General features: G+C 32.0%; 1 protein-coding gene and 1 long non-coding RNA gene across 5 annotated transcripts in view; one reads left to right on the top strand and one right to left on the bottom strand.

Annotated features, from left to right (window-relative positions):
* The window catches only part of LOC118192360 (putative G protein-coupled receptor No18), a 577,637-nt gene that overhangs the window by 261,767 nt on the left and 289,289 nt on the right, over positions 1 to 26,581 (top strand). The window lies entirely within an intron of this gene.
* LOC146994969 (uncharacterized) overlaps positions 10,093 to 26,581 on the bottom strand; it is a 54,135-nt gene continuing 37,646 nt past the window's right edge. The window contains exons 2-3 of one of the 2 annotated variants that reach the window (XR_015043397.1): positions 23,968 to 24,322; positions 10,093 to 10,925 (exon numbers count right to left, since the gene is read on the bottom strand). This is a non-coding gene — a long non-coding RNA (uncharacterized LOC146994969). The remainder of the gene's footprint in view (positions 10,926 to 23,967; positions 24,323 to 26,581) is intronic. The other variant, XR_015043396.1, reaches the window with a different exon arrangement.

Genomic DNA, 26,581 nt, shown 5'->3' with positions numbered 1-26,581 from the left:
CCTAAGAGGAGGGATGCGTTCGTGCAGGACATCGTCAAGGAAACTGGCTCGTATACACGTTAAGCTAGGAAAAACCACGAAAACGCCAGTGCAACAAGACCATTCGCAAGGATTTGAACCCCGGATCTAACAGTGTTCGTTGACTTTACCACTCGGCCGCTGGTGGGCTACGAAGTCATGCATCTTCGCGCCAGTTAAAACGTTTTTGTAACTGGATGTATACGACAAACACTGGAGAACAAAGGCTGGATAAGGAATTTTGAGGATTCGGTGCTGACAGGCAATCATCACTCGAAGTACAACGTATGCTTGCAAGCAAAAATTAGCATTTATGATAAAATTTAAGTCAAAAGTTATTGCAAAATTATTGATTTTATATATTTTAAAAAATTGTTTAAATGTATCCGTCACACTGCATCTGGTTGGCAATAAAGTAACCTCAGGTTCTTTGTGAAAAATAATACTCAATTTGTTTCTATACAAAAAATTAACTTTAATTAGTCAAATATCTTCCATTCTGTTCGATGACCTTATGCCATCTTTCTATTAAATTTCTGACTCCGTGCTTTTAGTACTTCTGGTCTTTATCAACAAAAACGCAACCGAGTGAGTTTTGATGTCCTTGTGATTACTGAAATTTTTACCGTTTAAGAAGTTTTGCAAACTTCGCTATTTCGAAGTTTGCAAAACTGATATCTGAAGGTGCAATGATATCCGAAGGTGATATCCGAAGGTGCAATGTCCATCCGAAGGTGCAATCCAAAGGTGCAAATGATATCCGAAGGTGCAATGTCGGCACAATATGCTGGATGTGACATTTCTTCCCAACGAAGCTCCAGTAATTTCTTACATGTTGCTAATGATGCCTGAGGCCTCGTAATATAGTGGTACTACACTATTTCTTTTTCAACTTGCCAGTTCTCGCCTTTTCTCTTTGACCGCTTCTTCCAGTTTCATGAGTTCCCAGTTGATCGTTCGGTTGTTTGGAAGCAGCTCAAAATACATTTGTCCTATTCATTATACTTAGACTGTGAGTTTTTCGATTAATGTTACTGTAGATGTTTTCATTTCCAGTCGTAATTCTTTTTGAAAAAGGGTCGATTACATTATGTTTGAAATGCGTATCACAAATATTGATTCATCGGGTTAAGTGAATTTCTTTCAATCCACGCAGAACCCAAATATCGAGCGTCTTAACGAGTCCAAGACGTCCTATATGATTTTCCACTATTTGCGTGTGAAAGAATTAAACCTTTTAACAACCTCTCGTGCAGTTACGTATATAACGATTCGATTCAATTATGGCTTTAATTTTGTCATAATCAACTTGAGAAAGAACGTTGGTCATCTTCAAGTCAAAAATCTATGGAATGAATATTTTTAAACCACTTCTGATTCAACGCGTTCTGTTAAGTAATCAACATCATAAACTTCATATATGCCTATGTGACCCTCAGCTACTTCCTTGCCTTTATGAAAATAAAAAATATAAAACATGTTGACAACGTTTTTTTTCCCACCCCATGTTAAAAGTAACCATAATTTAATAGCTGTGAATGAAACTATATGAAATTTGTTTCTGTAGTAACCTAAAAGTGTCAGCTGCTAAATCGCAAAACAAAAAACGTATTTATTTATTTAGAATGCAGTCCGGCCCGCCTGACAAGCAAGAAAAAAGATATATAAACTATCTAAAGAGGCTTTGGAATATTGACTGTGTATAATATAGAAGGTTTAATCTGTAATGAAGAGCAAGAATTTTTATCAGCCGAGGCAGATAAAATTTTATTTCATAAGTAAACATAATGCGGCTACAAAATATTGACACATTATTTGTGCCTATTTCAAGAGGCTGAAATTTTTAATAACCTTACAGTAAGAAAGAAACAGCAGATAGCAGTCCAGCTAGGCCGAACGTAGCATTTTGATTGGATAATTAATACTGCTGTAAAATTATTATTGGCTGTTTGAATTTTAGTTCCGTTTGCATCATCAGCATTAGGCCATCAAAATTACCATGTCATATGACATAGTTAAGTCTCGAATTGACGCACTGAAAATAGAGATTAGTAATTTTAGAATACAGAGAAAAATTTATTTACGTTGCTAATTGAAATTATAATTAGCCCAAAGGGAAAATTTGCCCAGAAGGACTATTAATTTCGTCTTGGTATTTTTCGTTGATTCACTATAAACGCGGATTCACTTTTGAAATTGTTGCCACTAAATATAATAGAGCCCTGTATTATATCTAAAGAAATTAAATAATGAAGAATCTGCATAAATGTATGCATGTTTCTCGTATTGTGATAAAACAACAGTACCTACAGCCACCGAATTTTGAATAACGTACATCTAGACCCGAATATGGGCATCTGGAAGCCCGAATTTGAAATTTGTTTTATTATATATTTCAAACTAAAACTTTAACGAATTTTTGATTAACAAACTCCGTGATTTCAAAGAGAGCAATTGCAACACTATACGAGGGAAAAATTATCTCCAGCGTGCGAAATTGTGCATCTGAAACTGTAAATTGTATGCTCATTTAAAAATTATATTGTGATATTGCTATTGAACTGAATTTTATGATCTAAGGGCGAAAAACATGCTATTTAATAAATAAAGGTAATGCACAATACGTTAAAAAACTCCTCTTTGGACGTAATCTGAAAGCTTTCAGATTTTACTTTCTTTTATCTTTTATATATTTTTAATTTTTCTTACATATATACAAAACTGATAGAAGAACAAACAAAAGGAACACAATACTATTTAATTTTGCAAACCGAAATAACTTTCTTGCCAATCCATTACATTTTAAAGTTACAAAACATAAATCGTAAATACGCGCCTTGGAAAAATATCATTAACTAATCTTTCCAACCACACTCCCAGCATCTTCATTTATTGTAATTGTTGAACTAACCATTAAAGGTTGCTTTATTTCGCTTTTGCAGAAAACTGCTTTATTGAAGAAAAATGTCAGATAATTGAAGGCAGTTCGCTTTGGTGATCAGTTAAATTTATTATGTAAATAAATAGGCAGAGCGTATTGCTGAAAGCTTTGGCTTTCAGCGAGAGAAGATTTTCCAATTGTCAGTAAAATCCACATTTTCTATTGCAATCAACATGACAGAAGAGACAAATATTTAATCCCAAAGAGGAATTTAGTTGATTGAGGAAAATATGTCAGCCCAGTGCATCGTTCCCAGTGATTGCAATTTAGATAATGCTACGATTTTAATTCTTTGCACGTCAATGCAAAGTAATTTACTAAATTACTCCAGGAAATGGTAAGTGCTGTTTATTCTGGAACATTAAAAGACATTTCAAGTTATAATTATTGTTTTATAACAAACAATTGCAGCCTGGTTTTCGTTTTCACCTCCTTGTATGAAGTAAAGGAAGTATTGTAGTCGCGAAAAATTTTGTATTTCGGATTTCGACCGAAATATTCATTTTGACAGTTTCCGAATTCATTTTACTAGTTCCCATTGTGACATATGTGCATATGTATGTAGCGTAACTCAAACACGTTTCGCTGTAAAATGTTGAAATTTTGTATTTGGGAATTTTATTTAGTTTCGAAGTACGTACGAACTACATCTAGTTTTGAAGTACATCTACTCGTACGTATATATCTCGCATAACTCAAAAATGATTAGCCGTAGAATGTTGAAATTTTGTATATGAAACTTCCATAACATCTTTTTTATTGCAATCGGCAGGGGCACATTAAATTGGAAGAATCTATCTCACTTTCAAATGAATTACGTGCAGCAAAATATATGTATAATTTAATTGGCGTACAAAGAATTCATGTAGTGACCACATTATATTTTTAATCAATCGTATATTTATGCTCTAAATGATGGTGAAACATTAGAGAAAGAGGATATTAAGTTAGCATATACCATTAGCTGCACAAATAAAATACTAGATGTGCTATAACTTTATGCTATGTTTTTAATGTAACTACGAATAGAAGTTTTGTGACTCTTTTCCATAATCAATTAAACAGAAACGTAACTGATAATATGACAATAATTTTATATCAGCCTAAGCTTTCTTGCATTTTATGTTTCAAAGATTTCAACTTTTTACTTGACTATTTTTTTATTTTCAATGCAATACATTTATTTCATTTACTTACGGTTTTGATATGTACGCTGCAACCAATCAAAATATACATTGTCTCAAATAATTCACGATTTGTGCCTTAGAAAATGTTTTTTCTTTCTAAGAAGACACTTACGATTTATGTCATGGCCGCTTAAGAAACAATACATGTGTCTCTTCATAAAAGTCCTTCAGGTATTCAAATCGAAAACACTCCAAACTTTAATTTGCTATTTCGGACTTAACTTCATTTTTTTTATGTTTGAAAAGCTTCTACTAAAGATATTTTTGTTTAGAAAGGCGTAAAAATATGCCATAATATACAAAGCTACTTCTAAAAAACTGTATCAGATTACACTATTTTCTTCTATGGGTGGGGGGAATTTTGACTATCATTTATCTATTAAGATGCTGATGAAAAGTGAAATTTGTTACATACAAAATATTGAATAGTAGCATTTTTACAAACAGTTTTTGAAACCAATGCTTTAGAAATAATAAGTTGCTGATGATATACATTTGCGCGAGATAATTAATTTTCCTTCGCGTAAGCTCTCCTTTCTTTGCCAAGTGAGCATTCGTTATGAAAGAAAGGAAGGTATAATATACAAACGATAACTTAAATAAACTGTAATGATATTTATTTGCATATACCTAAGCCATTAAAATGCTTTCAGTATGCAGAGTAACATTAATTTGACTGTAATGAATTAAAATTATGTAGCTTGAAATTTTGCTTTTTAAGAAACACGTTAATTTTGATGCTGTGTAATTCGTGTAAATCAATTGAAAATTTATTTGAGCTGTATTTAACCTCGATATTCAAATATGAAATTGCCGACAATGCAGCATGATATCCATAATTTTAAACTTGATTAAAAAAAGTATAGAATGCTTTTATTTATTTACGAACTCTTAAATCAGTGCATTATTTGCTGTCTTGCAGGTGTGATGAAATATTAAAAGAAAAGAAGGAAAGTTTATCCAGAAGCATTAGTCAGTTATTTATGTATTCCGGAATATTTGAGTAAATCTTATGTGTGAATGTTTTATATATTGAAGGAAAAATGTAGTATGTTTGATCTAATACTAGGGACACTCTGAAACTTTTGAAATACACTTAGATTTTTAAAGTCTCCTCCAGCATCAGTACACTTCTGTAGGCGAATATTCCAAAGATTTAATGTCTCAAGCCATTCATTTCTTGGAATTGATGAAAAAAATACACTTATAACAACATCAATCTCATCTTCGGAATGAAAACAACGTCAAAGCAAGTTGTTTTAGATTAAAAAATAGCCAAAAGTCAAACATAGCTAGATCGGGTGAATAAGGGGGATGCTCCATCAGTTTGATGTGTTTTTGCTCAAGAAACGCAACTATCAATCTTGCTAAATGACAAGATGTGTTGTCAAGGTGAAGCATGAGTCCTCTAACATTCACTTCTTGAAGGATTTCTAGAATACACTTAGTTGTGTACTAGTTAGCTGTGAATGTCTTCTGTGCTTCCATCTTGATAGCTTTGATCAGTCCTATACTACTGAAGAATTATGGCATACATTATTGTTTTCCATAGAACTTTGTATTTTCGCCATTGTGAGCGTGGGATCATCGTCGAAGTCCCTTATTTTACTTTTTGACGTGTTGAAACGCAAAAGAATGGTACGCACGTTTCATCACAAGTTACGATTATATAAATAATGCGGTGGCCATCATCTTTAAATTATTTAAAGGTTTTTAACTGACTCTGACACGTCCTCTTTTTGTTGCTCAGCTAAATTATGGGAAATCCAACGGCAAACTAGTTCTTTTCATATGCAATCCTTCATGAATAATTTTATGCATGGCGACGGATCCAATGTTAAGTTCCTTCTGTATCATATGTATATGTAGGTGTAGCGATTATCATCGAATAACGTTTTCTGTACAGCATACACATTATTCGCGATTACTGCTGACAGCGGCCTTCCTGTATGTTCTTCATCCTGAAAGACACTTGCGACCTCTGTGAAATTCTGTAAACCATCTAAATACAGTAGCACGAGATGAACCTTAGATTAAAACTCTAATTGTAGACGTTTAACGCATTTTCTTGATTTCATTCCATTTAAAAAACCATAGAAAATCATAGCGCGATGATGTCCTCGCGTCAACTCCATTCTTCCTTCTACCTGAAATTTAGTCTATGCTAAACTACTTGCAATTGGCCACCGAAAAATCGTCTGCTAGGCTAAAATACTTCATATTTTTGAATTTAAACGTTAATGATTTTCTGCCACTTACTGTCTAAGCGTATCTCAAAAATTTCAGAGTGAACTCCGTATACAAATAAGATATTGTCTACAGAAACCATTCACGTATCGATTAAAGGCTTATGATTGAATAAAAATACCCCAAAGTGTGCATTTCCATATTGGAGAATTTACATTTTGCATAGTACTACTTATATACTTACTAAGCATCCCCGTTTTCACTATCGAATCGAGTAAGCGAACACGGGAAACTTGCTAAGGCATGAATTGCAAGAATTCGAGAATGGGAGAATTAAAGAGCAGAGAATAAATACAAGTTCGATAATTGGCGATAAAATTAAAAAGATTAAATAATAATTTTAAAACATTAAATAAATATTGAACGAAGTAGGTTCCATTATTTTATGCTTTAATTTACGACATAACTCAAAATGCGGGAAACAGTTTGCAGTGAAGTTAATAAAATGGACCAACTCTTGAATTGAATCAAAAATACTCAGTATATTTACAGTATATACACAATATATTTACAGTATACGATGCTCCTGGTATAAGCATTGTTAAGCATTACTAGGCTAAATGCGTTCACGCTTCACACATTTTTGTTTTCTTCGCCTTTTCCAATACAAGCTTACTTCTAATTCAGCGTAGCTTATAAATTTATATGAAATAATGAATTCAAATTCATTCAGTATATTTTTTCTTTTTCTTTTTATTATTTCAAACAAGTATTGATTTTTACGTATATTTTGAACGTGAAATTTATTATTTGAGATATTTTTATTGAACTTAAATACACAAATTCTTGCAAATAGAGGAATAAGGTCAATACTCCGTGAAATGTATTTATAGTTTTCGATTATGGGATCTTTTGCCGATAAAACTGGAAAAACGAATCAAGCTGTATAGGAATTCCAAGCAGCAAAGTAAAGAATGGCTAAATTTCTTCATCGTACCGATACAATTTTCAATCACGTAGCTTTGATGCTACTATAAAAGTCTCAGACCTGGTAAAAATATATCCAGCATCAATTGCACTGTATCAAATCTTTGCTATTTTTAGCACGCTGTAAAGTTCTCCCAGGCAAGCAAAATAGAAAGAAAATACATGTCTTGTTTTTAAATGTGAGGAATATCGCTTTTTTATTTTTTGAAACCTCAGAAACAACTTCATGTTCCTGATGTTTAAAGGGTATTGAAAATCTATAGATGGATTCTTAGTTAATATCTGAAAATGGTTATTTTCTGAATGAGTTGGAAATGGTATCCTCAAAGTTCTTATTATGTCAAGGATTAAATATAATTTGTAAGAAATAAAGATTGTTGCGTTTAATTTGCATTGTTAAACGTCTAATAAATTTATTTCACAAATAAAAAATTTTGTAAATTAATAAAAAATAAAAAATTTTGTAAATTAATAACAAATTAAATTTTTTTAAATTAATAAAAAAATTTAAAATTAACAACAGATTTTGTAAATTAATAACAAATTTCATAAATAACAAATTTTTAAAATTAATAACAAATTTCATAAAAAACAAATTTGAAAATGAAAAAAAAAATTTGTCTAAAAATTGCATCACATATTAATAATATACGTTTAACATGTAATAAACGACCAGCAAATAATAGTAAAATATCAGTACTGCTTTTGAGAAGGACACGGTATTTTGGAGATGGCTGTACTGCTGCATACGTCGTTAAACAATGTTTTTTTTTTTTTTTTTTTTTTTTTTGTGCACAGGACTTTCACATGTTTTTCAACATTTACACTAGTAAGTAATAACAGTTATTAAAAGCCAAACCTACAAATACCGACCTTCAGCGACTCAAGAATATTGTTAGAGATCGAACCTAAAAAAAATTGTGAAATTGGAATTGTGACAGGAATGTTTAATCATTCTATGCCATTCGTTTACCTTATAATGTACTCAAACGACTTAACTCGGGTACACCGAACAAAATTATTTCTGCGCACCCGAGTAAATACGTCCATGAAGTTATTTCAGCTATGCAATCAGAATATATCCGCTATGTTTTGAAATTAAAGTAAAGAAAGAGGTCGTGTTAAAACAAAGAATAAAAAAAGTTGGTAAAAAACGACCATTGATGCATTAAGAGGTTAAAGATTCAAAACGTTCAGGAATACGGAAAAGTGAAATGTATATGTGTGGAAAAAATTAATGCAATCCATCAAGACACTGTTTTGATGAGTTGTTATCTTGAAATCTGAGCAGAATAAAAGTTTATACATCATTGTAGTATACCTGTAAGAAATCCCTGCAAACAATATGTGAATACGATCCAAATTCACTTAGAAAATCCTCCACGAAGGCATCCCTCTCCTTAGATAAACCTCGTGTTCTTTTTCAAATCTAAATAACCTACCCTGCAAATACTAGTCACTGATAATCAACTGAGTGATTATATAGCAATAAATGTTCATGATGTGTCTATACTCACACTGTTTTTCTCTTAATAATAGGCGCTTCAAGGTCGAAACGGCTTTTTGTTATTTATATTCTCTTTAGATAATCTTCAACACGTTACCACCAATTCTGCCATTTGGACAAATTTCCAACACCGGAAAATTCTTTCATAATATAAATGTTTATTTAAATCAAATATTTATCACTGTGTTATAGAGGTTATTTTAAGTTTCTAACACTTGTTTTAATTTCTAAGCATTCTTTACTGTCTATTCTCGTTTCTCACCTACTAATCCCTACCAGAATAAGTTTTTAGTATCGCGTTTCATGTAACTAAGGTAGAAAGAGTATTTAAAGGAAGGTTTCGCTTACTTCAGCAGAAGAGCTTAGGAGTCCTTAGCAGCGCGTGTTTGCTGTCGGGCTGCTTCGTTGTTTAAAGCTAACTACGCTCGCCCAATTTTGTAAGTGTCTGCTGATATTCGCCGGTTCATTTAATTAAGGGCCAAGTACGTTAGATAATTGTGCACAGCTTCGGCTAAATTCAGTTTAGTTTAGCTTTATATTAATTTCTTATTTTCTTAAATTGAGTTAAATCCCAAGTGGAGGCTTTCCTGTAAGCCCGAGGAAGGTATCATCTATGTTTTTAGTTTGAGATAATAAAGGGTGAGTCTAACCCTTCTCCAGAATTTCATTTATACACTTGTACTCAAAGATAAATCGCTACAAATTTCAACAAGGTTTCCACTAAGTTAAGCAAAGTAGTTAGAAACATTACAGTGTTTGTTATCTAAACTTCAAACTAATTTAAGTCAAATGCGAAATTCTGGGTAAAAAGAAAGTATTTTGAGCTATTTGTGAAATACGATACGTATTTGAAGTAATATTTGTGATCAGGAAACTAAAATTTGCGCAATATTTTTATACAATTAATAATTAGGTGCAATTCATATACGAAACGTCAATGGATTTAGGTCATTTTAATGGATAGGTGCTGTTTATTTTAGTATGCTATCCACTCCGTGTTATTATATTTTTTGTAAAATGCGTATGCCTGGATTTCTTCTAATATTACTTTATAGCTTCTAATATTACTTATATCCCCATCTTGTTATTAGATTTTTTGTGAAATGTGTGTGCCTGGATTTCTCCCACTATTACTTTATAGCTGTAATCTATATTTTACAAATATATTAGTTTTTTGAAGATGCAGATATCTAAAAAATGTAATAAAAGATTACTTTCAATTTTTTTTCTGAAAGAAAACTAAGAACAAAAACAAAAACCAGAAGTAATGACTACTGAAATATTTAACATGATTGAAAACAGCGCTGTGTGAAACTGATAAATTTCACGTACGTACTATTCGTATTAAAAAGGTATAAAAAATTCTGAATTCTACATTTAAATGCTACAAGAAAAATGATGGTTAGTAATAATACATCTGGATTCCAAATTTTGTCAACAATTGTTTGAAATGAGTTGGATTTAAGTTTCTTATTCCTATTAAGCCCAATATATCGTTCAAATCCTTGGTAGTGCTCGAACGAACACCAGAAAATTGACTTACAGGTTAGAATAATAGAATAATGCATTACAAGTCTTAACACCAAACAGAAAAGCGAATTTTAACAAAAGCTAAATCCTACATTAACTGCAGTAAGGTAAAGCAACAGGAACTTTAAAAATATACTCTGAAATGGATTATATGACTGTGAAAAACTTGAGATCTTGGCTGATTGAGATGCGAGAAGAGGTCGCCGCTGTAGAAATATCTGCATCCAAAAAGTCTCTATATATCTGAGTTGTTGAAAAATATATCCTTTCCTCCTAGTAAGAATATCTCGATCAGGTCCATCCGGAGGCTTGGGCATCACTAAGGTCACATTTCGATTCTTGCATAACTCCATCCACATTTTGAAGGAATATTCCTCGGAGTCACAGTTTAACGTCTCCCACCTCTCTTAGATTGCCAGAATTCTCACTAGCGTATTTTCGGCTCGCTCCAGCCATTCCGAGAACATTATACTTTGTCACACATATGTACATGCTCCCAGAATCGAACTCTGGCGCTAATCTATAGCAGCTGGTAGAAACCCATGGCAACAGAACGAAAGAGACGTGTCTGAAAAAATAAAAAAAATGATGTGGACAGCATATGACTTCCTTCTATACGGAATATTAAATTATACACATTTATTATTGCATTTCATTTAAACTTACTTCCTTGATTTATTCTAACCTAATTAATTGATCTCTGAACAAAAACTGAAAATGAAATCTGAAATTGTAAATTTTGAAATTAAATATCCCGCTCAATTTTTGTCATACGGGCGTCAAACTTATAATTTCACTTTTTTATAACGAGTGTAAAACTTTCCCAAATATAACGATAGAAACGGGGAATTAAGTTAAATTTCATTATTTGTCCAAAATTATAGTTAATTTTTTTAATTTTTAAGAGGGTTTTATATATATATATATATATATATATATGTAGAATTTGACTTGATTCACAGCATGAGAGCACGAAGTAATATTTAAATGGTTTATTTAATAGAAAGAAATAAAAGTATATAAAGAAAAGTAGAAAAGTATATAAAGATGAAGTTAACGGTATGCAGGATTAACATAATGATGTAAAGGCATAACATCGAAAGCGCAATTAAAGTTCATAAACTCTTGAAGACGTGTGAGCCGTCTGCTCACGTCTGCCATCCACTCTCGACCAGGTCTCAGCGCTGTCTGGGATGATTCTTACTGCGCTGGGCTGTGATGGTATACTGATGACGTCATAACGGGCAATTCTCATTCAGCATTGGACGGTATGATTTCCCACAGCTTCGGCCAGCCTGAAGAGGCATCGTCCTCGATGTCTGTTGAATGGACATCACTATCATGTACCTGCAAAGAGAATAAAAAAAAAAGAAAAAGAGTATCAGGTCCTTAGGTTTTGAGCTGATACACACATCAAATCAATTTGACCATGGCTTCATATGGTCAGCCGCAGTAGATGTTAAATTTGGTCCTTCATGGCATCCTACTTTCTCGACTTCATATCTGTCATTTGATCTTACAGCTATGATTTTATACGGTCCATGAAACTTAGGTCGTAGGCAGTCCCATATTGAGTTCTCTGAATGGCTACCAAGTCGCCAATCTTGTATAGTTTCGGTTTCTTACGTTTCTTGTTAAATTGTTTTCGATTCTCTTCTTGAATCCTCAAAATGTTGTTTTTCGCATCTTCTCTCATTTCATCACGTTCTTGCATCAATTGTTTTAGATATTCTTCATTCAATATTTCACTAATTCTCAAATCTTCTTTATTCTTCATTTTCGTGCCTATGAGAAGCTCAAACGGTGAATATTTCGTACTTCTCGTAGTTGTACTGTTGATTATTCTCTGAACATCTGAAACATATTTAAACCATTTCGTTGAATCTTCATGTGATAATTTTGACAAAACAGGAATCAAAATTCTATGAATTCGCTCAATTTGTCCGTTACCTCTTGGAATACCGGTAGTAATTTTGACATGTTCTATTCCTTCTTCAGTACAATAAGCTGAAAATTCTTTCGATGTAAAGGCACTACCTCGATCTGAAATGATTCTGGCTGGATTTCCAAATACAGTCTGTTGTTGCTTCAATTTTGAAATAACTTCTTGTGTAGTTGGTGATTTCACTGGATAGAACCAAGTAAATTTCGTAAAAGCGTCGACAACAGTTAGAATGTGTTGGTATCTCTTGTTCGTCGATGGAAGAGGTCCAATAAAGTCGATATGATACGTACTCAAAGGAACGTTTTCTTTTGGTACAGGATGAAGAAATCCTTCTGCTTTTCCTTGCTTCTTGTTGTACAGTATACATTCTATACAGTTAGCAATTACTTTTTCAACTTTGCATTTCAGTCTGGGAATATAGAATTCTTGCTCTACAGCATTCACAGTTTTATCTACAGCAAAGTGACCTTTTTTATGTACCTTCTGTATGATTTCATTCTGTAAGGATTCTGGCACTACTAGAAGATCTTTACCATTTTCAAATTTGTACAAAATATCATTTCTCACGAAGAATCCATTTTCTTCTCCCTTCTCAACTAAATTCTTGATTAACTTCACATGTTCATCTTCATTCTGTTGTTGTGCTAATCGAATCTTCTCAGTTACATCGGATGTGTATGATGTTAAAATTAGAGCATTTCTACTTAAAGCATCAGCATGTTTCATTTGGTTTCCTGAACGATGTACAATTTCGTAATCGAATTCTTCAATAAACATTGCCCATCTCGCAATTTTAGGAGTTAAATCTTTCTTATCTAAAGTTTTCTGAAAAGCGCTACAATCAGTTACAATTTTGAATTTAGTCCCCAACAAATAGTTTCGAAATTTCTTCAGAGCTTCTATTACTGCAAGTGCTTCTAATTCGTAACTACAGAGTTTCTCTTGCTGCGGTGAAGTCTTCTTACTCATATACTGGATTGGGTGATAATTACCATCATCAGACAATTGGAGTAATACCGCACCAAAGCCTTGACTACTAGCATCAGTATGGAGTTCTAATGGATATCCTTGCCTAAATATGTGTAGAACAGGTGCCTGAGAGAGAATTTCTTTTAATCTGCAAAAAGCTTCCTGTTGTTCGGAATCGAACTTAAAACCAATACCTTTTCTAAGTAAGTCACTAAGAGGTTTAGCTATTTTAGCATACTGAGGAATGAATTTACGAAAATATCCCGTTAGTCCTAAAAAGCTTTGTAGTTGTTTACAGTTACGCGGTTGTGGAAAGTTCCGAACAGCAACAGTTTTGGAAGGTGATGGTCGAATAGTTCCGTTTTCAATTACATGTCCCAAAAATTCAATTTTACGTTTTAAGAATTGGCACTTTTTGAAATTTAGTTGTAATCCATACTCCGAAGCAGTTTTGAGTACTCTTTCTAATTTGTCTAAACATTCAACTTCATCATTAGCCGGTATGACTATATCATCCATATAAATAATTAGTACACCTTCATTTAACAAGTCACGAAATACTGAATAAATATACCTTTGAAAAACATTTGGACTAATACATAAACCAAAAGGAGCTTTAAGAAATTCGTAAATACCATTATGTGTTACAAATGCGGTATATTTGGTGCAATTTTCGTCTATGTCTACATGGAAAAAGCCATTTTTCAAATCTAGTGTCGTGAAGACTTTGGACTGTTCTAAGCGATCAAGTACTTCCGGAATTAAAGGTAGTGGAAATTTGTCTTTAATAATCTTCTTATTTAATTTTCGATAGTCCACGCATAAACGTTTCGAATTATTACGCTTGTTACACAAAACAATAAGCGCCGAATAATTAGAATTGCTAGGCTTTATTATGCCCTCTTTCAACCATTCCTTAATTTGATCGTCAACAATTTTTTGTTCCGCGAAAGACATGTATCTTCTATTTTGACAGACAGGAATATCATCGCATAAATTTATTTGCATCTTGAAGTCAGATTGTCTATTTTTCCGTGGTTGGTACGAATTAATTAAATTACACAGTCTTTCTTTATGTTCTGCATTCGAAATATGCGATAAATCAATCTCGTTGACAGAAATAGCATTCACCAGATGTGAAAGGTAATTAAACGTCGAGCTACTTCCGCTTTCGGGACTTTTGTTTACATTAACAGAGACGCCAGACGATTGCGAAGGATCATAAGCATTCTTCAATGAGATAGCAATATTCAAATTTCCCATAACGCAACGCACGTTAGAATTTCGAGATGACTCAGCAGTTATCAAGTTTACATTACTTTTATTCCGATGAGAAATTATTTGAAGGCCATTCTCGGTAAAAGAGAAGTTAAACTGACTCAATACATCCAAACCTAATACAATTTGAATACATAATGACTTAACAACATAAATTTTCGTACGAAGTAAAAAACTATCAATTGAAATATCAGAAATAAAAACGCCGATAGGATACGTTTGTTTTGATTCAATTCCGTTTAATGTGATATCACTACAATTTAAATTAGGAGAACCAATCTGCTTGTATAACTCTACGCTGCATATCGTTACATCTGAACCAGTGTCAACTAAACTATCAACTAAATGATTATTTATTTCTACAGTCTTCATAATTCTATCCTTGTCACAAATTCGTTGTAATAAAGCTGTTTGTTGTGTCTCGGGGGTCTGCTCTGGACAGTTCGTTGAATAATGCCCGAACTTCTTACATTTTATACATTTTACACCCTTTGATTTGTTTACACAATGCTTAGAATAATGCCCTAATTCCTGGCAATTAAAACATTTGACCTTATTAACGCTAGATTGATTTCGGTTTGATGACGAAAGCTTACTTCTATCTTTAACTTGAGTGTCTACTTTCGGTTTCGGATTTTTAAACTTATCATTGTCCGATCTCATCTTATCATAAATTTTAAGCCTTTGTTTAAATTCAGATATTGTTTCGCAACCATACAGTATAGTTTTCCTAACCACAGAATCGGGAATACCATCAATAACATATTTAATTAATGAAGCATCTTCAATGTTACCTCGCGAACACATTCCTTTCATTTTCAAAAAATACTCATCTAAAGATTCATTAGGCATTAATTTACGTTTACATAACATTTCATGCAATTCAGCAGAATTAAAAGCTTTACCATATTCAGATTTCAAAAGCTTTTTTAATTTACACCAGTCATTAACTTTAGGTTCACTCTGAATAAATAGTTTCGCTTTACCTTTTAATGATCTTTTAGCAAAAACTAATTTATGCAAATCACTTAATTTCAAAGAATTTATAACATCTTCAAATTCATCAATCCATTTATCAACATTTTCATATGCATTACCAGAAAAAGGATTAACAATACTTTCAATATCAGAAAAACTAAGATGAGGTTTAAAATGATCTTGAATTGGAAGCTGCATACTGTTGTTTACTTGAGACTCATTAAAACCAGGATTGTCTCTTTGATTATCATCAAGCATTACTTCAGAAATTTTATTAATAGTTTCATCTTCAATATCACTATTTTCTTCATGCAAAATATTTTCAAATAATACAGATAAATCACATAGGTAAGAGACAATTCGGGTTACGACTTCCGTCTTTAAACCTTCTGAATTTATGCACAGTACATTGCAAATTTTAATTAACTCATTCAAAGTAAAACTATTCTGCACTGCATCTATTTTCTTATTATATTCTTCAGAATCTGGTTTAAATACAAAGCCAGAAAATTCACGTAATCGTTTCCGGTTATTTCGATCTCTATCAGTATTAAAAATAAGCTTATGCAAACTTTTGATTTCAGAACTTTTACTGTTCTTTAAAGCTGCTTCCAATTCTGGAATTTCTACTAACTTCATATTGGAAAGAAAGTTTTGTACTCACCCGACAGATGATCGTCGTCAATTGGGTAATCCACACTTTATACGAGTAATCCAATAAATCGAATAACTTGTGACAACAGTTCACTCAGTTCACAGTTCAAAGCACAGTTCTACTACTCGAACATTTTGGAATTCGAGGCCCCACGTTGGGCGCCATATTTTTTTGTAGAATTTGACTTGATTCACAGCATGAGAGCACGAAGTAATATTTAAATGGTTTATTTAATAGAAAGAAATAAAAGTATATAAAGAAAAGTATATAAAGATGAAGTTAACGGTATGCAGGATTAACATAATGATGTAAAGGCATAACATCGAAAGCGCAATTAAAGTTCATAAACTCTTGAAGACGTGTGAGCCGTCTGCTCACGTCTGCCATCCACTCTCGACCAGGTCTCAGCGCTGTCTGGGATGATTCTTACTGCGCTGGGCTGTGATGGTATACTGATGACGTCATAACGGGCAATTCTCATTCAGCATTGGACGGTATGATTTCCCACATATATATATATATATGTTTGTGTGCATACTTTTGGTACTATCGGAATTACAATAAAAAGGAGGCGCAAGATTAGATATTATAGCAATCCCATACACAAAGGTTTAAATGTGTTTGGCTAATCGTTGCGAAAAATTCCATTTTAAATAAATTTTACAATCCCTTTGGAAAGAATTCTTTATTCTGTCCGGACGTACAGCCGTCATTAAAAATAGTGGAAATGGATTTTGGAGAGGTCAAAATGGATATTTGATCTGAGAATTATTTAGAAACATGTACAAGAATACGCTGCTGCTCTGATAATGTGCAAAAAAGAATACCAAAGCTAGTTTCCTCAAATCAAAGTGAAACTCTATACTGAATTTCAGAATCCAGTTCAGAGGAATCATTTAACTGATAAATGACTTTTCGAAGCAACTTTAGAAAACTTCCAAATATAGCTTGCATTTATCAGTCTGTTAAATTGATTTCATTATATTAAATTATAAAAAAGAATTAAACTAATTAAGATTTCAGCCTCTTTCCAATAAATTACTATAAATATTACTTCACTTCAATAAATCTTAATTTAACTTTCCCGAATTGGCCGTTTAACAAATATCATCTTTAAAACAACAGTACCACTTCATATCGCTAATTCCAAGTATCAAAACATTATTAGAAAGAGATAATTTCAGTTTGAAAATGCATAAATTTCTATTCCGTAATTGCAGAAATAATGTAAAGTTCGATTCATTCAAATATTATTCTAAGATATGGAATTTCTGCTAGTAAATCAAGATTTTGATTCCTCCATTTTAAATGGATAACTTTGTTTGGGTTCTAGAAGTTCACTTATAGAACTGACGAAGTTATATTTTTCTTGTTCTAGAATCAAATCCATGCAGTAATGAAATCATTTCCTGAGAATGTCAAATTCATTTGAAGAAACAAAAATGCTTTCAGAAAGAAAAGCATGCATTTCGATTAGTAAAAAAAGAAGAAATAATTTTATGCATTATATCAGCTTAAATTCTTTATTTCAACTGCATAATTCATTTTGATGAACTTCTTGAAAGTATTATGTAGTTTATTTTTCTAAACTGCACGCACTGCATAAAAAGTGCATACATTTAAAACAAATTCCTGATTTAAATATATATTGAGTATTTTAAATGTATTCCTGCCTTAAGTTATTTTATATGATTTCTTCCTTACTATGTGATACAGCTTTAAATGACTTCACAAATAATTATCAAATTTATTAACCCAAATGGGCGTAAGCCCAGAAGGGCCTATAAAAGTCTATATATATATTGTTACCTATAAAAGTTTGAATCATTTTTTCAAATTGTTGCCAGCAAATATTAGAGCCGTACATTATACTTAAGAAAATTATATATTAAAGAATCTACATGAATATGCGTATCTTTCTCGCACTGTGAAAAACCACCGGTATCTAGAGACATAAAATTTTGAATAAAGCAGTTCTCCACTCCAATATCGGCATCTGGAAGCCCAAATCTGGAATTTGTTTTATTAACTATTTCATATTTTGTAAAACTTTAACGATATTTTGACTAACAAAGTCAACGATTTCAAAGCGTTCCATTAACATTAACATCTCGTGCATCTTCAAGCACAGGTATTTTGTGCATGAGTTTCCTTTACATTTCTTGCTGGTATTATGTTAGAAGCGTAGCAACACAAAGACGTTACAATACAATGTCTAATTGTATTTTGCGTCGAATGACTTTGAATGTCTGTATGACGTTTCGAATCCACCATGAAAAAATGCCTCTTTGGCGTAATATAAAATCTGAAGCTTTCAGATTTATTTTTATAATATTTTAATCAAATTGATCTTGATTATACGGATCAATTTTAGGTTCTTATTTAACTATCAAGAACTTAATTGATCCTATGATGCTCATGGACGCCCTTTGAAATTTCATCGAACCCCACGTTGTACCGACACCGTTGGGAATCTCTGTGCTAGAAGTATTCGCGAAATTTTAGTATCGCCAGGCTCGTTCCAAGTTTTATTCAAGTCGCAAGTTGTTGTAAAATAAGCATTGGGAATGCTTCTATCATATATTTAAATAATATACAACATTTTATTGCATTACGTTATATTTCTTCTTTTCTTTTAGTCAGCTAAAGTAAGCATTTTTATTACTGCCGAAGTGAATGCCTTTATACGTGTAAACTCTCGTGCTTTGGTCAGCAGTGATATATGTTTTTCCGTGAGTTGTCATCTTTGGCATAAATGTAATCGTAAGCATAGGGGTTAGATGTGACACATAATACCGCCATATGGTCATTTCCCAAAGTGCCACTTCCTTACTATGCATCTGAATAGACAAATTGGTATTCACAGCTCATATCCGTCGTTGCGAAATTGTTGCATATAAACATTAATCCGCAGCTCCAAATTTCAAACAAATCCGATTCCTCGAAGCAGATCATGATTACCTTACAAAGACAACTTGTGAACAGATCACTCACCAATTTGCAATTCGTGCCACCGAACTCAATTCGATTCCGTACACTTCGAAGGTCTGAGGATTTGAATAATGAGCTTCAAAATATGCAGCTGCCTTAGTGAGTAAAACTTTGCAAGGCGTATATACATTCGTTGTAATTTTCTGGAGGCTTTGACATTGTGTTTAACTGAATGGTCACGAAACACTTAATCTCAATTTGCATTTAAGGTACATGGCTAAATAGGCACTCCCATTGATCAGTGAAACATAAAATGTTATGGAAATGACCGAATTGTTATTAATTGCAGTATAATTTCTTTTATGAATAGGAAATAATTTATTTCTTTATATTCGTTGATTCTGAAGTATTTTTAAAGCGAAATTTAATCAGGTTAATTTAAGAAACAGAAATAAAATTAAATAGAATTCGTAAAACATATTTTAATAACTTATACTTAAATATATTATAATTTACTCAATAGTTCGCTTTTTAGTCCAAAGAGGCAATTTTCCTAGAAGGATTATTAGTTTCGTTTTGGCATTTTGCGTTGATTCACTACAAACGTTGTCTCATTTTTCAGATTGTTGCCACCAAATATTACCGCCGTGTATTATATTTAAAGAAATTAAATAATGAAGAATATGCATAAATGTATGTATGTTTCTCGCATTGTGATAAAACAACGGTTCCTAGAGCCAATGAATTTTGAATAACGTAATCGTCCTTTGAATATGGGAAGCCCAAATTTGAAATTTGGAATTTGTTTATTATCGATTTCATATTTTGTAAAACTTTAATGAATTTTTGATTAACAAACTCAAGGATTTAAAAGCGAGCAAGGTCAACGTTGTACAGGAAAAACATTTTTATCTCCAGCCCGCGAGACTGTGTATCAGAAATTCTAAAGATATTCAAAATCACAATAACAACCTTGTATTTAGCGTACATATATTAAAACACTCAATCGATTTAGAGGGCAGCTAAAGGTCCCTCCTCATCAGGAGAATGAAATTACTATAAAGGGGAAAAAAGAAGAAAAAGGCCGATGCTTTAATTTTTTTTTTCTTCTATTTTCCATTTTCTTGTAATTTTATTCTCCTGATGAGGAGGGACCTTTATCTGCCCTCGAAATCGATTGAGTGCTTTAATATATGTACGCTAAATACAAAATTGTTATTGCGATTTTGATTGTCACATTGGCGTGTTTCTCTTTTATTCTAGTTTCTTCTAAAGATATGCTCATCTTAAAATTATTTTGCGAGCTTGCTCTTGAACATAATTTTATGGTTTAAGTGATATTTAATAAATAATGATGACAAAACATGATATTTAATAAATAAATAAAGCTAATACACAAAATGTTATAAAAATGCCCTTTGAACGTAATTTAAAATCTGAAACCTTTCATTTTTTTATTATTTATTTAAATGATTTTAGTGTTAGTGTTTCAGCCAAAGAATAAAGTTTATAATTTTTGGAAAGTTGCCATAAAATCATGAACTCGTGACCGTTAAACTAAGGAAATAGATCTTTTTAAATATTCAGTATTATTATTGTGCTTTGAAAAAGGCTGTAATTGATAAACGCGAGGGAGGGGTAAAATGTTATATGGGGATCGTATTGAAAAGGTTGTTTCTTGTTATGATATATCTACATAATACTCCCTACATCAAAGTTTCTTAATATTTTTTATTAAGTGAAACTCTTTTATTGCCTACTTTTAATCCTGGAATCACTGGGTTGTTTTAATGGTATGGTTTCAATGCAGCGTTTTGTAAATGGATTACTTTCAACAAAATAACAATTATTTGAAATAATATATATTTGCTTCAAAAGGTAATTTCAAAATAAATCCGAAGGTACTAAAAATAAAGTAATGCGTTCAAGCAGGACTTTTAAATTTAAATTTTAATGAAGTAAAGTGTTTGAATTCTCATGTTCGGCATCAAATCTTTTGCGGTATAATTTTTGGTCGACACGTAAGCTGAGGGAGCCGTTTCGCACAACCACCTAGATGTAAATAGTAAACGTACCAACATAGCATTTTGTGATAGTTGAGGTATGTCATCCTCTAAGCTGCAACAGATTTTCACTAATGGTTTATTGTTTAACTTCAATTTTCCTTCTAAATATTAACTAGATGTCAGTTCAATAAAATTTTCGTATTCTGCCGATATGGTCGAAGTTCGTGCATTGACAGAAAATGGGCTTTAATCCACAGTTCATTCTGATAACTATTCTGGCGTCCATTTAGAGAATACTGATTAAAAGTTTCACTCAAACCTTCCAAGTGCTGTATAATTTCTTCAATAAATGTCTTCCCTAATTAAACACCTTCTGAAAAGCCTTTTATTGTGTGTTTGAAAAACCCCTGGGTAATTTTATGCATGGCTGTAATTGATAAATGCAAGGGAGGGGTAAAATGCTATGTGACTTGTTTTGAAAAGGTTATTTCTTATTATAATATATCTACATTTTTCCAAAATACTATCCTTTTCTGAAAGTACTTTTATGTGAGCGATAAATATATTAATTAGTTTGCCACCAGGGGCTAAATTAAGTTCATTGATCGTTGCAAAAACATCTCTTAAATAGACAAATTTAAGCAGCTAATTTCTGACAAATAATCACATTTTCAACTCGAAATTGTGTTCTAAAAGAAAAACATAAAAACACGCACTTCGTCCCTTAACTCATAAATGCTGATTAATATATTTCTTCGAGATAACTATCTGCCTTCATTATGTGAAAGAAGAGATATATATACACTTCTCCCATATCGTCATATAGTGTTTTGAAATCCCCAGGCCGTTTTTCTATTGAATAATGCTTGTGGGGACCAATCGAATCGACACTTTTTTCATGGACAGATCTTGAGGGCTATGTCGGATACGTTGACCAGACAAAAGCCCCATGGACGAAAACGCATGCGACAAAAGCCCACAAAAAAACTTCCACTGTGATAATTGCACACGCGAAAAATACCCACACCGGTAAAAGCACACATTGATAAAAACCACGCAGACAAAAGCTCACATTCGTAAAAGACCGCATTGACGTAAGCCCACGCTGATAAATGCTGACACTGACAATATGACAAAACCCCACACTGATACATATGCTAATTGCTACATTGAAATTAATATTTTTACCATTTGTTTCAGTTACACAAAGATTCATGAAAAAATATAAAATAAAAAATGAATGAATTAAATTAAATTTATAACACATAATTGAACAAGCAATTAAAGTAACGGAACGCATTTTATTTTTGAATTTAAGGCTTGTATGTATATAGAAAAATTAGCCAAAAAAATAAAATTTATATAATTGAAAATATATATATATGTATGTAAGTTTGTTATTATATTTACGCGACAAAGCGAAATGTTCCTCGTATAAGTTTTAAGGTCTATAAGCCTCGTATAATACCGTGAAAGGGAATGATGGCTACACTGCTTCTTTTAACTCTACAAAATTATAAAGGTTATAAAATGCATGTAAATTTAATAGTAAATTTAAAATTTAATAATTGTAAAATTATAAAGAAATGGTGGAGTGTACTAAAACTAAACATCTGAATCTGTTATGGTTACTGTAATTTCAAATTACATAGAACACTGAATTATGAAATGCTCTAAGTAAACGTAAAGGTCAAAACCAATTATTATTCACATAAATATAATAAAAGCAATTAGTTTTAAATATGTGACTTTGTCCTGCTTCAGACAATAATGTACTTATTGTTGCTTCAGTTCTTTTTATACATATGAAATTCCTCCTTGAGTTAGTAATTAAAAATTTATTTATCTTACGCAGTACTCACAATTCAAGAAATTATTTGCTACTTGTTTTAAAGTGTCCCAATATTTCACTGGTTCGGTTCAAAGTTTTTAAAAAAACTTTATAAATAATATAATAAATGCTTTATAAATAATATAATAAATACTTTATAAATAATAATAGAAAAATCCTGAAAACTTTCAGATTTTACACTACGCCCAAAGGGGTTTTTTTAACGTTTTCTGTGCTACCTTTTATTTATTAAATATCATGTTTTTCGCACTTAAACCATAAAATTCAATTCAACAGCAATATTGCAAAATGATTTTAAAATGAGCATATCTTTAGAATTTCTGATGCACAATCTCGCGCGCTGGAGATAAAAGTGATTTTTTTCCCGTAGAGTGTTACCATTGCTAGCTTTGAAATCGTTTAGTTTCTTAATCAAAAATTCGTTAAAGTATTAAAAAATATGTAATCTATTAAAAAATAAAATTCCAAATTTGTGCTTCCAGATGCCCATATTTGAAAGAGGATTACGTTACTCAAAATTTGATGGCTCTAGGTACCGTTGTTTTATCCCAATGCGAGAAACGTATATACATTTATGCAGATTCTTCGTTATTTAATTTGTTTAAATATAACACACAGGAATAATATTTTTTGGCAACAGTTTGAAAAGCGTTAAGGATATTTACAGTATATCGACGCAAAATGCCAAAACGAAATTAATAGCCCTTGTGACTAACGCTCCTTTGGGGTAATAACAAATGCTTTATAAATAATATAATAATATACATTTATGGTGTTAATTATTTTTAATCATAACTAATATCAGAATCCCAGAAGTTTAAATCAACGTTATGAAACTAATTTGATATATAATTATTGCCGAGAATTTTGTCTTATTTTTATTGCATTACATAAACAACTTTTACTTCAGTAAAGGATCATTCCGATATTTAGCAAATAGTCACAAATACATTCTAAATGAATAAATCTATTTGAAAGAACAAAAAAATCACTTACCTCAAGGTTTATTAAAGTCGTTAGAAATCGTCGGGAGATAAAAATCTAGTGCTGGCTAGAAAAGATGAAATTCTCAACCTACTACACGAATGTAACTCCACTCTTGAGATGTGGGAATAAATGAGGGGAAACATTTTTGGTTGTGATTATTCAACGAAATCAGAATGGCCATTAATACTGAAGTGTAAACTGGAAAAAATTAAAACAATACTACCTTCAGGAGGCTCAGAAAAATTGTTGTACCAATTCATTTTCTGGGAACTACCCTTTTTAGCATATTAATTCGAAGATAAAGTCTAATCACCTCATGCTGGGGATCAGCAAACGAATGTGCACTTTCACACAGTTTTATAACCTGCAATGTCACATTGAAAATGAAATAAAAATAAGATAGATAAAAATCAAAAAATCTCTCTTTAAAACGAAAAAAAAGTTTGACAATAGTGATTAATGATTTCTTTCATGTATTTCTTGATACAAGCGTCTAATTTAATTCCAAATAATAACAATTAAATAAAGAGAATGCTACTTTTAATCAGCATACCTAAGTCCAAGAAATTATTGCTTACCATTTTAGTTCGAGACCTAAGACAGACTTAAAATATACTGTCATAGATCTAAAATATTTTTTCTGGTCTTTGATTTCATACCATTTCTCACATTGTTTTAATAACGAAGCATAATGAATTATGTTTATCGCAGGCATATAACGCTAAAAATCGGATGTGAGGAAGTTCAAAATGATATTTTTCATTTTCACACACACACACGTACTAAAATTAACTAATTAAATAAATAATAAAATACATTTTCAGATTTATCACCAAACCATGATGTTAATCACTTAATCAGAAAGCAGAAAGTTTGTTTCCTGCCTAATGAAATTTAAAAAAAAAATAGTGCTCCATTTACTATAATTACAATTAGAAATATATATTTTAAGTGTTAAAAACCATTTATCCTTCTGGTTATGCGGACTTTAATCAACGTGAGAATTTATTAGTGTGGGGCTTTTATCAATGTGCGCTCTCATCGGGGTGTGTATTAGTCGCGTGGGCAGTTATCACATTGACTTTTTTTTTGTGGCTTTTATCGTGTGCGCTTTCATCTAGTGGACTTCCGGCAAGGAACCGTCGGATACACTTGGATTCAAATATTCGTTTCAGAATCATTTCACATCACAATTCCTTTTGCGTCCAAATTCGAAATCGTCGGTCATATTTGATGCAAAACAATTGAAAATAAAGGGTTTTGTTTTCTAACATTTGCAGCCCTTGCCTACACGACGAGGCACTGGGTCACGGCTCTATCAGTCACTCTCTCCTTTAAGATGATTTGATCTGGGTTCTAATCTAGACGAACAGACAAGCTACATGGTCATTTTTGTGGTTTTCCCTTAGAAAGTCCTCCACAAAGGCATCCATCCTGTTAGGCAGACAGTCCTAATGTACTTTGCTAAAATCAAATAAATCAAACCAATCATTCAAAGGATACGGAAAGAAAATGAATTTCATAAAACTTCTTTCTAACATCTTGCCAAATGTTAAATATCTAGCGCCATGTTTACCCTGGGAGGTCCTACCAGTGTTAGAGTAGTTAACAGCGCTAATTGCTTGTAGTTCAACATCCTTTGGTTTCTATCTCAGGCGAACGAACTGACTGCATGATTGTTTTCCTCATTTGTAACGTTGTCATTTGTAACCTTCCACAGAGACCTCTACGAAGGCATTCCTCTTCTTAGGCGGCTCGTGGCTTTGCCATTCTCAAATATCCTCCTAACTCTGTGAGGTTCAATATTTTCATCTTTTATACGTAAGTGAAGTTAGTATAGTATTTGGAGAGATTTAATACCAATGTTTAATTTGAAATTATAATCGTAAAAATATATGACTAAATGCATTATTGACCCAAAATCAACCGGAAAGTACCACCAGATGATCATCATGGAATCGCTACTGTAGATTTTATTTTAATAATTTGTGAAAAATTAAAATAGGAAACACATAAAGTTTTTTTACGATCTTTTGTTGCTAGATTATTCAAAATACTCTCAGTCTGCATTTTCATACTCGTTGTAGTTTATGCATGTCTCCTTCTATGCCTTTCAGTCGATAAAAATAAGCTTACTAAATACGTGATGTGCTATTTTAATACAAAATCACTTAAAAGTAACCAATGCAATGGAATCCCATTAGAAGCGTTTTTTTCACCATCTGTATTTATAGAATAAAAGAGTACTGTGCTTTGTTAATAGATATTTGCGCTTAATCGATTTTCAATCCATCTGAGGTGCTCAACTATTCAATGCTTAGTGAAATGACAGCATATTGAATTTCACGGTGAAATTTAATAGCGTTATCTGAATGCCCAATCCATCTTTAGGGATATCAAAACCAAATTCGGCTCTCATTATTGAATTCAGACATCATCACTCATCGGTGACGGATTTTACTCCTATCTCCGATGGAGAAAAGGAATAAAAAAAGAAAAGAAAAGAACATAAACATTGGGAAACTATAAGTAATGAAAATAAAATTCATGGATAAGTACTTCTGTTGCTGCTACACAAAGTAGAATAACAACAATTCGTAATAAAAAGTACACCCAAATCGCT

Source organism: Stegodyphus dumicola, chromosome 10 (assembly GCF_044657685.1).
Source record: "Stegodyphus dumicola isolate Sdum_Otavi_A_Nest chromosome 10, ASM4465768v1".
Taxonomy (NCBI): Eukaryota; Metazoa; Arthropoda; class Arachnida; order Araneae; family Eresidae; genus Stegodyphus; species Stegodyphus dumicola.
Note: the sequence above shows the minus strand (reverse complement) of the source record. Positions and strands in the feature narration are given on the sequence as shown.